Source organism: Hemiscyllium ocellatum, unplaced genomic scaffold, assembly GCF_020745735.1.
Source record: "Hemiscyllium ocellatum isolate sHemOce1 unplaced genomic scaffold, sHemOce1.pat.X.cur. scaffold_2320_pat_ctg1, whole genome shotgun sequence".
Classification (NCBI taxonomy): Eukaryota; Metazoa; Chordata; class Chondrichthyes; order Orectolobiformes; family Hemiscylliidae; genus Hemiscyllium; species Hemiscyllium ocellatum.
In genome coordinates, this window is record NW_026868050.1 from 65,034 (window position 1) to 76,261 (window position 11,228).

Genomic DNA, 11,228 nt, shown 5'->3' on the forward strand with positions numbered 1-11,228 from the left:
CTGGGGGTGCTGGATAGAGGGTGGAGTGAGAGAAAGACTGGGGGTGGACAGAGGGTAGGGTGAGAGAAAGACTGGGAGGGGGAACAGGGGGTGGGGTGAGAGAAAGACTGGGAGGGGGAACAGGGGGTGGGGTGAGAGAAAGACTGGGAGGGGGAACAGGGGGTTGGGTGAGAGAAAGACTGGGGGGGGGAACAGGGGGTTGGGTGAGAGAAAGACTGGGGGTGCTGGATAGAGGGTGGAGTGAGAGAAAGACTCAGGGTGGACAGAGGGGAGGGTGAGAGAAAGACTGGGAGGGGGAACAGGGGGTGGGGTGAGAGAAAGACTGGGAGGGGGAACAGGGGGTTGGGTGAGAGAAAGACTGGGAGGGGGAACAGGGGGTTGGGTGAGAGAAAGACTGGGGGGGGGAACAGGGGGTTGGGTGAGAGAAAGACTGGGGGTGCTGGACAGAGGGTGGAGTGAGAGAAAGACTGGGAGGGGGACAGAGGGTGGAGTGAGAGAAAGACTGGGAGGGGGACAGAGGGTGGAGTGAGAGAAAGACTGGGAGGGGGACAGAGGGTGGAGTGAGAGAAAGACTGGGGGTGCTGGATAGAGGGTGGAGTGAGAGAAAGACTTGGGGGGGACAGAGGGTGGAGTGAGAGAAAGACTGGGAGGGGGACAGAGGGTGGAGTGAGAGAAAGACTGGGAGGGGGAACAGGGGGTGGGGTGAGAGAAAGACTGGGAGGGGGAACAGGGGGTTGGGTGAGAGAAAGACTGGGAGGGGCAACAGGGGGTTGGGTGAGAGAAAGACTGGGGGTGCTGGACAGAGGGTGGAGTGAGAGAAAGACAGGGAGGGGGACAGAGGGTGGGGTGAGAGAAAGACTGGAGGGGGGACAGAGGGTGGGGTGAGAGAAAGACTGGGGGGGGGACAGAGGGTGGGGTGAGAGAAAGACTGGGGGGGGACAGAGGGTGGGGTGAGAGAAAGACTGGGGGGGGACAGAGGGTGGGGTGAGAGAAAGACTGGGGGGGACAATTGTGGTGTGAATTTTAACTTCGTACACCCCAGTCCAACACCGGCATCTCCAAATCGGGGACATAGTTCTTTGAAAGTTGCATCATTGCTGGACAGGGTGGTGAAGGAGGCGTTTGGCACACTTGCCTTCATTGTTCACACCGTTCAGTGTAGGAATTGGGACATCACATTGAGGTTGTACAGGATATTGGTGAGACCACGTGTAGAGTACTGAGTCCACTTCTCGTCGCCCTATCGACGACCACAAGTTGACTGGTGACTTTTCGATTTATAAAGTCATGGGGCGTGTAGGAAAGGTAAATATCACAGGGGGGAAGAAAGGGTGGATCTCCCCTTTTTTTACTTCTCTTGGCACTTGGACACAAATTCTGTCAGGAACAGCAGCATCACCAGAGAACATACTGCGCGTGCTCCTCGCCGCACGCATCGCGACTTTCTTTGGGTGGGCCAATCGGAAGTCCTGGAGGACCGGAAGGATATAGGTCCTCCTGCCAATCAGAGCCTTCCTGTTGTCTGAATGCAGAAGTTGGAATACGAGCTTCGGAAGGTGCTGCTCCTCTCTCTGAATGAAGATTGAGTTTGTTCCAGACTGCAACCTCCTTACTCCGCCAGTACACCGCTCTCTTCTCAACTCCTTTCTCATTTTTTTTTCATTCTGGGCTTCAATTTTTGACTTGCACCAACCGAACGGAAAGGGAAATGAATCCATGAAGTGGACAGAATCTGGAAAAGGTTTTCATAAACAGAGAGTGGTTCATGTATGGAATGAATGTCCAGAGGAAGTGGTGGATGCACGTACAGATGCAACCTTTAAAAGACATTTGGATAAGTACATGAATAGGGAAGGTGCGGGGGGATATGGGCCAAACATTGGCAAGTGGCACTGAAACATAGTCAGCATGGAATAGTAGGGCTGAAGGGTCCGTTTCTGTGCTGTCTAACTAACTGTTCTGTCGTGGTCTTAAAACTTTCTTGCCTTCCACTTTAAACGTGGTTATTGTACCTGCATCCAACACATAAACCACTGTCAACAAAAAAAATCACCTGATCCACACAACATAAAAATCCACACACTGTTGTTCAAAAAACAGATGAACTCAGCCTTGGATATATTCAATGACCCCCTAACTGCAGGATGACATCCCCACTGCTAATCCCAGTTCATCTTCCGAATATACCACTTGCCTTGCTGATTGCTTGTGCATCTGTCTGATGACTGGTGGAGAAGGACGCCGAGGCTCCTTTGTACATTCATGCATCATTCCTGATGAAGGGCTCAGGCCTGAAATGTCGACTCTCCCACTCCTCCGATACTGCCTGTTCTGCTGTGCTTGTTCAGCCCCACACTTTTAGACTCTGATTCCAGCATCTGCAGGTCTCACTTTCTGCACATCGGACACTGAGGGTTAACCTTATAAGGGGCAAGGTCTTTCCCCAAGTTAGGAGAGTCCAGAACCAAAGTGGCATAGATTTTAGGTGAGTGGGGAAAGGGACATGAGGGACAACCTTTTCACACAGAGGGTGGTGCATGTATGGAACGAACTGCCAGAGGAAGTGGTGGAGGCTGGAACAGGTACAACATTTAAAACCCATCTTGATGGGTACATGAATAGGAAGATATTAGAGGGATATATGGGCAAATGAGACCAGGTTAATTTAGGATATTTGGTCAGCATGGACGTGTTTGGTTGGTTGGACGTGTCTGTATGAATTCAGATTTCTCCAGCTTCCTCATTTCCCCTCCCCCCACCTTGTCTCAGTCGGTTCCCTCAACTCAGCACCGCCCTCCTAACCTGCAATCCTCTTCCTGACCTCTCCGCCCCCACCCCACTCCGGCCTATCACCCTCACCTTGACCTCCTTCCACCTATCCCACCTCCATCGCCCCTCCCCCTAGTCCCTCCTCCCTACCTTTTATCTTAGCCTGCTTGGCTCTCTCTCTCTCTTATTCCTGATGAAGGGCTTATGCTCGAAACGTCGAACTCTCTATTCCTGAGATGCTGCCTGGCCTGCTGTGCTTTGACCAGCAACACATTTGCAGGTGTTTGGTTGGAGGGTCTGTTTCTGTGCTGTTATCCTGGAATTGTCTCTGGTGAATGCAGAAGTGTGGTTGGACTTTCAGAGCAGCTTTCCAAGATGGGTTGCCCTTACTGGAAGCAAAAGAAGATACAATGAAGTATTTCGTTTGTGAGACAGCAACTGAGTGAGTGAGTACATCTGGGAGTTTGGTGGAAAGTGGGAATTTATTGCACTGTGGGGATGAAGCCCTACCCTACCCATGATGAGACCAGGCCTTGAGTTGAGGAGAGTAGATTTAGGACAGAGATGAGGAGGAACTGCTTTTCCCAGAGAGTAGTCAATCTATGGAATTCCCTGCCCAAGGAAGCAGTAGAGGCATCTTCATTAAGAATATTCAAAACACAGTTAGATGGGTATTTGCATGGTATGGGAATTAAGGGTAGTTGGGACAATGCAGGGAGGAGGATCTCAGATGACGCATATATCAGCCATGATCATAATGAACGGTGGAGCAGGTTCGATGGGCCAAATGGCCAACTACTACTTCTTTTACTATGAAACTCTAACCCTGCATTTCCCATGGCTACCCCATCTAACCTTCACATGCCTGTACATTATGGACAATTTAGCATGACCAATCCAAATCAAGGCCGGTGAGCAATATAGTGATGTGGAAAATGAACATCAGAGAACGATAGAAAGGGACAAGGTGAGTAAATGTACCAGCAATCAAAACCGGATCCTGAAGATCACAAAACTTGAAACTAAAAACGATGTTTCTGAATGTGTGGTGCATTGTAACAAAATTGGCTGCACAAATTGAAGAGAATAATTATGATCTGAGACTCCTTACAGAGGCATGGCTTCAGGATGACAAGGATTGGATCCTGCATATCGAGGGGGTAGTCAAATGGGAAGCGAGGTGAGGGTAGAGGCTTGATGCTGCTCGTCAAAGCACTGATCACAGGGAAGTCGAGTGTTAGCTTGGATTCAGGTCCTGATTTCTCTGTCCTCTGATGTCCCTGTACCCACAGAGTAAGATATTGGTCTGTTCTGCTCTGCTGGATTTCTGCTGATGCTTTGACCCCCCACCCCTACACCTTCTGGAACAATAAAACATTCAGTCAATTTAGACCCAAGCCACAATCCCCAGCCTGTCAACCATCCAGAAACACAGTGTAGTCCGAGCTGGGACTTATGATTTATAACAGCTATGATTTATAAAAATATTTACGCCAGCAGAATTAAAGCATCTGTTATCAAGTAGACATCGGGATATACAGCACGCAATAGACTTTACTCTGTCTCATTCACACACATAAACACGTACATCCATGGGGGTGAATTTGTATTTGCAGAATTATATTTGCAGATACATTCTATTTTTCTCAAAAAATGCACAACCTGCAGGCTGTTCAATCAGTTTGACCGATACTGATAACTTCAGGGATTTCTGAACTTGGACAGCAAGGACCCTTTGTTCCTCAGCACTCTGTAGGGATCTACTATTTATTACTTCCTTCCTTCTCTTATTAAATTTCCCAGAATGCCTGGAGATTAAATTCCATAGTTTTGCCCCATTTACTAGCTGATAGATATCAGAGTGTAGCCAGAGACCATCCTCCTCCCTAGGAACAATACAACCTTTCCAGCGTTTATTCCTGGACAGAGGAGGCAGTGTTTTCTCCAGCTGAGCAGTGTGTATGTTAGCATGTCCAACTATATTAATCAAAAGTTCCTCACGCTAGCTACACAATAACCAGTGATGTTAGTTCCCATTATCTCTTTATTTGTGCCCTCACAGTTTTTCCTACATTCTACTTAATGTTATTCTAATGTCACAGTTGGAGATTTAATGTCAGCTTTTGCAACAACGGTCTTGCATTCCAGACCCTACTTAATATTTTCCTAATGTCATGATTAGATATTTATTATCAATAGTCTCAAGCAGGCTGACTCTACTCATTATTAATTAGATATTTAATGTCATGTCCCGAATATTTATTGTTCCCGTCCTGTCAATCATATTTAGCAGGTGAGGCTAACTTTATTGACTGTTATCTCATCTTGCCATAGTGACCTTTCAGCCTCAACCTTATTCTGCTAATTGGTGTAAGAGCTTTCCACTATCCTTTGCAACAAATTGGCAGTAGTCTCCATGCTCTAACCCTTCCCATGCTTTCATGCTCTTTATTTTCCATACTATCTAAAGATAGACTCAGAGTTGTAGAGCACAGAAACAGACTCTGCGGTCCACGCTGACTCGATGTCCTAATTAATCTAGTGATCCATTTGTCAGCATGTCGCCCCTTACCCCTCTGAATCTTTCCTATCCATATCCGCATTCAGATGCATTTTAAATACTGTAATTGTACCAGCCTCCACCACTTCCTCTGGCAGCTCATTCCATACACATACCACCCTCTGTGCGAAAGGATTGCCCCTTCGGACCCTCAGAAATCTTTCCCCTCTCACCCTAAACCTATGCCCTCCAGTTCTGGTCTCGGTGCCTTGCCCCCACAAAAAGGGGAAACGTCATACAAAAGTTGAGCAGCCACACAAAATGCAAAAGGAATAAAATATCGAGATAAAGGCAAAACAAATTGTGGCTCTATCTTTTCACCCCGCTGGCATTTGGACACTTAAAATCTGTCAGGAACACCAATATTCCCAGAGAGCATACTGCGCATGTTTGCTGGTGTCAGCAACGCAATGCGCATGCTGTCCAGTGTCAGCAAAACACTGAGCATGCTCATCGCTGGACGCAAAAAAAGGCGCGGGACCTTCTTTTGATTGACCAATAGGCAGCATTGGAGGACCGGAAGGAGCCTGGTCCTCCTGCCAATCAGAGGCAGCCCATTGTCTGAATGCGGAAGTCGGACCATGAGCTGCTCAAGCTGCAGCTCCTGATCCTCTCTCTCTGAATAAAGATAGAGCTTTACCCAGACTGCACATTCCTTCCTCTGTCCCAGATCTGTGAGTACGGCACTCTCTTATCTCGCCCCCTTTTCCATTTCTTTTTCATTCTGTAGTTCAATTGTTGACTTGCAGCAACTGAAAGGAAAGAGTGAATTCGGCAGGGACAGACTCCGGAAACGTTGATCCAGGTCTGTATCTCAATTGGCAAAATAGTTAGGCAGGAGGCATCAGATGGTGGAGAAGTCGACGAATCGGTTGTAACCCTTCTTCAGGGCTGGGGCTGGGTGCAGAAGCTGCAGAGAAAAGGGGGTGGGGGTGAAGTGGGAAAAGGTCAAGACAGTTAGAGGGTACGACCTGGTTGGTCAATAGGAGGAATGAATCTTGTTGGTGGCAGGGAGGAGGGCGGGGATGGGAATGGAGTCAGGGAATGGAGAGGGAGGTTTTTTGAAATTGGAAAACTCAACGTTGAGTCCTTCGGGCTGCAGGCTGCCCGGAAGATGAGGTGTTGTCCCTCCAATTTGCGGTTAGATTCGTTGTGGCAATGGAGGAGGCCAAAGATGGTCATGTCAGAAAGGGAGTGGGAAGGAAATTGGAATGGGTGGTTACTGAGAGGTCTGGTCGCCCTCTGTGGGCACAGCTGCCATGCTCGGCGAATCGTTCCCCAAGTTTGCACTCGCTCTCCGATATAGAGAAGACCACAATGGCAAATGCAGTACCACAATATGAAGTCATAGCCTTGGCTGTGGAAAAAAACCGCAGAAAGGAAGTGCATTGTTTAAATGGAGATGTATTTGAATGTGGAGAAAGTGAGAACTGCAGATGCTGGAGATCAGGGTCAAACATTGTGGTACTGGAAGAGCACGGTAGGTTAGGCAGCATCCGAGGAGCAGGAGAGTTGACATTTTGGACCTGAGCCCTTTATCAGGAATGATGTGTGGATGGACAAAGAGGCCTCAGCGTCCTTCTACACCAGTCACTGTCATTTGTCAGACAGGTGTAGCAAGCAATCAGCAAGGCAAGTGGTATATTAGCAAGAGGAGAAAGTGAGGACTGCAGATGCTGGAGATCAGAGCTGAAAATGTGTTGCTGGAAAAGCGCAGCAGGTCAGGCAGCATCCAAGGAGCAGGAGAATCCACTTTTCGGGCATGAGCCCTTCTTCAGGTATGAGGAAAGTGTGCCAAGCAGGCTAAGATAAAAGGAAGGGAGGAGGGACTTGGGGGAGGGACGTTGGAAATGCGATAGGTGGAAGGATGTTAAGGTGAAGCTGATAGGCCGGAGTGGGAGAGGGGGTGGGGGTGGAGAGGTCAGGAAGAAGATTGCAGGTTGGGAAGGTGGTGCTGAGTTTGGGGGTTGGGACTGAGACAAGGTGGGGGGAGGGAAAATGAGAAAACTGGGGCTCAAGGGCGGAGGAGCGGGAAGTGGTCCAACTAGTCATGGAGATGTACAGCTTAGAAACAGACCCTTCGGTTCAACCCGTTCATGCCAACCAGATATCCCAACCCAATCTAATCCCAACTGCCAGCATTTGGCCCATATCCCTTCAAACCTTTCCTATTCATACACCTGTCCAGATGTCTTTTAAATGTTGCAATTGTACTGGCCTCCACCATTTCCTCTGGCAGCTCATTCCATACACGTAATACCCTCTGTGTGAAAAAGTTTCACCTCAGATCTCATTTGTATCTTTTCCCCTCACCCTAAACATATGCCCTCTAGTTCTGGACTCTTTTCCCCCCGACCCCCTCCCCTGGATAAGGCTTTGTCTATTTATCCTATCCATGCCCTTCATGATTTTATAGGTTACTCCTTAGCCTCCAACGCTGAGGGGAAACAGCCCTCGCCTCCCTATCGATCACATCCTCCAACCCTGGCAACATCCTTGTACATTTTTTCTGAACACTTTGAAGTTTCCCAACATCTTACCGATACTAAGGAAACCAGAATTGCACACAATATTCCAAATGTGGCCTAACCAATGTCCTGTACAGCCACAACATAACTTCCCAAATCCTATACTCAGAGGATTGGGGAAGTTTTCAAAACCTACAAAAGACAACTGGGAAAGAATGGAGGGACAAACTGAACCTTTGAGGGTCAGCTTGGAGGCATCAAGGTCTCAGGACAGGGGCTGTGGATGACCCCAGCTATGGACCACATACTAGATTAATTTAGGATATCTGGTCAGCACAGGCGTGTTGGACAGAAGGGTCTGTTTCTGTGCTGTACATCTCTATGACTCTGGCTTTCCACTAACTTTTGCCACGTCAATAGGTTCACTTTCTCTCTAATGTCGGCGTTAGTGCCTTGACTTCTCATTTTGCTCCCACCTTCCTGGGGACGTTAACCATCTTGTGTCTGGTCCTTGCTCAAGAAGCTGCGAGGCAGGTTCACCCTGAATTGACACACTTTTTTTTTGCTTCCCAAAATCAGACCTGCTCACTCTCAGCAGGATCCCAGTGTTGGGAAAGATATTAACTTTCAGGTGGAGGTATCCAAAATTCAGAGAGATGTCAGTCTTGACATTTTTGCTTTTTCTGTCCCTGTAAGATCCTGAATCAGCACCTTCAGGGAAATTAGTTAGAGCGGAGTGAGAACAGAGGGGAAGGGAGAGTGGGATGGTGCTTTCAATTTTGTGGAATAACAAAAGAAAAGAATTGCTTGTTCAGAATTTCTACCCTGCACTGACAGTGATGACTTTTGTAATCTATTCCGACAGAATTTTTGAAGATTTGAAGAGGGAAGTTTTAAAATCAACAGATGAAGGGCTTATAACCGAAACATTGACCCTCCTGCTCCTCGGATGCTGCCTGACTCCCCTGTGATTTTCCAGTGCCACATTTTTCGACTGACTCTCCAGCATCTCCGGTCCTCACTTTGATGTCAATGTCTAACAGTCACTCAGTCCACTGGGGCCAGCAAAGATTTTCGCCGTGATTTCTGAGAGAGGAATCAAAGCTTTTTGGTTCCTGTCTGAATATGTTTTCAGCATCAGTGGGACTGGACGAGAGACCCCACTGTTGCAGCGCACTGTGTGAGGAGCCTGAAACAGTTATACAGCCTGGAAAGGGAATTTCACGGTAGGGAGGGGCTCTACACGTGTTTGTGTGCAGCTGAAGCTTTGGCCATGGAGAAACCCGAGGAATCCCGCCCTGTGGAGAAACCGTGGAAGTGTGGGGACTGTGGGAAAGGCTTCCGTGTCCCGTCTGCCCTGGAGATTCATCGGCGCGGTCACACCGGGGAGAGGCCATTCCCCTGCACCGACTGTGGGAAGGCCTTCAGACATTCCTCCCACCTGCTGGCCCACCAGCGGGTCCACACGGGGGAAAGGCCCTTCAGCTGCCCTGAGTGTGGGAAGGCCTTCAGCGATTCCTCCTCCCTGCGGACCCACCGGCGTGTCCACACGGGGCAGAGGCCCTTCAGCTGCCCCGAGTGTGGGAAGGCCTTTACCTACGTCTCCTCCCTGATGAGGCACCAGCGTGTCCACACCGGGGAGAGGCCGTTCACCTGTTCTCAGTGTGGGAAGGGCTTCATCTGCTCCTCCATCCTGCGGAGCCACCAGCGGGTCCACACCGGGGAGAGGCCGTACATATGCTCTCAGTGCGGGAAGGTCTTCAGCAGATCCTCCACCCTGCTGACCCACCAGCAGGTCCACACCGGGGAGAGGCCGTACATCTGCTGTCAGTGCGGGAAGGCCTTTACCCAGTCCTCCCACCTGCTGACCCACCGGCGTGTCCACACGGGGCAGAGGCCCTTCAGCTGCCCGAGTGTGGGAAGGCCTTTACCCACGTCTCCACCCTGCTGAGGCACCAGCGTGTCCACACCGGGGAGAGGCCGTTCACCTGCTCTCGGTGTGGGAAGGGCTTCACCTGCTCCTCCCAACTGCGGAGCCACCAGCGGGTCCACACGGGGCAGAGGCCCTTCAGCTGCCCCGAGTGTGGGAAGGCCTTCAGCAGATCTTCCTCCCTGCGGAGACACCAGCGTGTCCACACTGGGGAGAGGCCGTTCAGCTGCCCCGAGTGTGGCAAGGCCTTCAGCACATCTTCTGCCCTGCTGACCCACCAGCGGATCCACACCGGGGAGAGGCCTTACACCTGCTCTCAGTGCGGGAAGGGCTTCACCTGCTCCTCCAACCTGCGGAGCCACCAGCGAGTTCACGTGCCATCGCAGGGGGATTGAAGGAGTGACGGCCAAGTCCCATTATCGATTGGAATATCAACCCGGTTCCGGGGACTCCTGGGTTTGAATCCCGCCACGACAGATGGCAGAATTGGTATTCGGTCAGAAATGTGGAATTCGGAATCTAACGATGAGACCATTTCAGGGAGGAGGTGGTAGGGGGAGAAAGCCCCCATCTGATTCCCTCTCTCCCTTGTTAGGGAAGGGAACCGCCATTGTGGGAAAGGATACACTCAAGTCGTTCCGGCTGCATCCTTTACCCGGTCTGGCCTACACGTGACTCCAGACCCACAGCAGTCTGGTTGACTCTACACTGCCCCTTCCTGGCAAAGGAGTGGGGAGAAACTTAACTGGAGACAGGGTATGGGTTGAAATTGCTGAGTGAGGCAATACTTCCTCCGGGTTACGGCTGTACCAAGGATCCAGTTACAAAGGGACAGCTTGGTGCTGACCAATAGTAAAGACAGTGAGGGGGGTGGGGGGCATGGGGGGAACAGGGGAGGTGTGGTGTGTGCACTTTCACCTTGAGCTGTTCAAAAAGCAACTCCGTTTTCTCTGCCGTTTTGCTGGGGGGATCTGAAACTGTAACAAAGTTGGGTTGCAATAAAGGTTTCCTGAACTTACCACCGGGCTCAGACTCTCATTGAAAGCTTTGAGCTCCAAGAGGTTTTTGTTTTAAAGCTGCTCATTTCTTTCAGCCTCCTGCACTAAGTTTAGAACATAGAACAATCCAGCGCAGAACAGGCCCTTCGGCCCTCGATGTTGCGCTGACCTATGAACTATTCTCAGCTCGTCCCCTACACTATCCCAAAATCATCCATGCACTTATCTAAGGATTGTTTAAATCTCCCTCATGTGGCTGAGTTGACTACCTTAGCAGGTAGGGCATTCCACGCCCTTACCACTCTCTGTGTAAAGACCTTGCCTCTGACATCTGTCTTAAATCCATCACCCCTCAATTTGTAGTTATGCCCCCTCGTACAAGCTAACGTCATCACCCTAGGAAAAAGTCTTTCTCTGTCTACCCTATCAAATCCTCTGATCATCTTTTATGTCTCTATCAAATCCCCCCTTAACCGCCTTCTTTCCAATGAGAAAAGACCCAA

General features: G+C 49.8%; 1 pseudogene; it reads left to right on the forward strand.

Moving 5' to 3' along the window:
* The window catches only part of LOC132811700 (zinc finger protein 850-like), a 55,836-nt pseudogene extending 45,257 nt beyond the window's left edge, over positions 1-10,579 (forward strand).
* Positions 10,580-11,228: the final 649 nt, after the last annotated feature.